At 43.9% G+C, this 2,442-nt stretch overlaps 1 non-coding gene across 1 annotated transcript; it reads left to right on the forward strand.

Annotated features, from left to right (window-relative positions):
• Window positions 1-1,953: 1,953 nt before the first annotated feature.
• On the forward strand, window positions 1,954-2,025 carry TRNAE-CUC (transfer RNA glutamic acid (anticodon CUC)). The gene has a single exon. It is a non-coding gene; the product is annotated as a tRNA-Glu (tRNA).
• Window positions 2,026-2,442: the final 417 nt, after the last annotated feature.

The following is a 2,442-nucleotide window of genomic DNA, read 5'->3' on the forward strand; positions in this document are numbered from 1 at the left end:
GCAGGCACGTGTGCTCATGGCAAAAACACTGCTTTGAACAAAGGCACGTTTTCAAGCAGAGAGCAATAGCTTCCTCATTTTCCTCACTGCCTGGCTGGATGTGGCTGTCCCTCCAAACAAGAGGAAGCAACTGCAGCTGGCACCAGAGAAACCCTCTGAGAGGCTTCTGACATTCACAAAATTAATTCTGTTTTCATCTCGCAGCAAGGGCTGGTTCCAACAGAGGGACATTGGACACAGAGTGTAAGTTCATGATACTGCTGTAAAAAAATGGTGCTGGAAATACTGAAATCTGCTTTTCCTCTGGACACTCCTGTGTCCATGCAGATGGAAAAACATTGAGAAGCTTTCCTGGAGCGGGTCATCCACAGCATCTCAGTCTCACTGGGCTCTCTGAGGTCTCATACAGGTTGGCCTGCTTTTCCTTCCATTTCCACTGTCCCAGCCACACATATGGTTCGTGAACCTTGTAGGAACTTGAGGTCTCCAAGACTGCTGTATGGCTGCCAAATTTGATTGAAGCTGGCCAGTGGGTTAAAAAATATTAATGATCACTCTGCATAATGTTTCCTTAGGCAAACAGGCTAATAGTTCCTGCTCATGCCAAGGTTGGAAGCTGAGCTTGGATCATGCTAGTAATAACTGCATGAAACAAGTCTTAAAACTGTTGTGAAGAGTCTGAAAAGCAGCTGTTTGTTGCTACTCCCCAAAATGTACTTGGCTTCTGGCCACCAATGCATGTTAAAGCCCTGGGGATCAGTGGGGAGGAGGTTTCTCTGGGTTTGCCTGAACCTTAGCAGATGGGGTTTCCACAGAAAATATTAAGACTTCACACAGAGAAAAAGGATTGTATGTCCCTGATGCCGGTCAGCAAATAGGGAAATTGTGCTGGCTGTGTGGCCCAGGGCTGTTTTGGATGGCTTTTGCTGTCCTGCCATACCAGCCCAATACTCAGAGGCTGCAAGGTCTCTGGTCGTGAGTGGTCTCAGCAGTTCCACAGGGTTGGGCCCATCTGTACCTCCTCACATATTGCTGAAAGCATTTGGTGAAAAGGCAGGAGCTGGGGAAGCCGCAGCAGGAATATTTAGTGACTTGTTTAGAGCCATAACCCCAGGTGGGGCTGTGGGGCAAGGCACAGGGTGTTGTTCCGCTGCTCACCCCATGAGCACTGGCCACCCACGGCACTGTGATGGGTCTGGGTCTCATTCTGGGTCCACATCCACGTCTGGGTCCAGCCCTTGCCAGCACTGACTGTCATCAGCACAAACTCATCTTGGAGTGCTGCCAGTATCTGGGATCCAGCCATAGTGTTTATTGTGCAGGGTGAGCCTTAGAAACTGTATCCTCTGGTGTTAATGTGCTTTCACAACCTGTAACATTTAAGGCAAGGAATTGATGGCAAGCTTTAATAAAATCTTATCAAGTATTCATCATTAGGCACATTTTCTCCTCACCAGCAAGACCTACTAAAGTAATGTTGTGAGGAGTCCTTTATTCTTTCTGATCCAAACTGGCTGTGCAATTTAGAAGGAAAAAGGTCTGCTTTGTATTTCAATTTGTTTCCAACTGAAAAAAAATCAATTGCCATGAAAAATCTGAGAAAAGAAAAAAACCAGGAGCAAAAATGTCATGTTTAAAAGAAAAATGGCAAAAGCATGATTTGTTCATGAACTACATAGCCTCACAATACAAAAATTTACCTTATTTTGTGATATATGGTATTGGTTTATAGAAAAAAACCCCAACATGTGAGTCACTGGTGTTAGGGAAGGAAGGCAAGAATATTGTTTGTATTCATAAATGGAAATAATCTATAAGCTAATAGATGAGTCTGGATTTAAACTACACTTGAATAGTAATTTTTAAAAGGTGTCATGTTTGTCCTACTCATTCTTGGTAATAATGTAATAATTTTGAATAATGTTTTTGTTTTGGAAAAATGGGAGATTGATCTCCCTGGTGGTCTAGTGGTTAGGATTCAGTGCTCTCACCGCTGCGGCCCGGGTTCGATTCCCGGTCAGGGAACCAAAAATGCCATGGTTTGACACTGGTGCAATGCCAGTGCCCTCATGAAAATATATTTTCCTTATTGTCTGCTGTGAGATGTGACCAGGAATAGAGCAAAGCAGGCTCCAGCTTAGGAATAAAGAAAAAAAAATCAACTTTATTAATTTACAACTATATGTAAAAATAAGCACACACAGAACTCAGAATGAAAACCCCCCAAAAACATTCCTTCTCCCCCCACCAAATTTCCAATACATCGCAGTAGGACAAAACCTTGGATTCTCAATTCAGTTACCACCCCTCACTCAGATCACCAACTCTCAGTCCATCACCACCCTTCAGATAATCAATTCTCAGTTCATCAAGGAGAGAGGAGTCCCTGTTGTACCATAGGCTTCCCCTGTAAACACACTTGAAACCTCTTGTGTTTCCATG

The sequence above is a fragment of the Zonotrichia leucophrys genome, chromosome 2 (genome assembly GCF_028769735.1).
Source record: "Zonotrichia leucophrys gambelii isolate GWCS_2022_RI chromosome 2, RI_Zleu_2.0, whole genome shotgun sequence".
NCBI lineage: Eukaryota > Metazoa > Chordata > Aves > Passeriformes > Passerellidae > Zonotrichia > Zonotrichia leucophrys.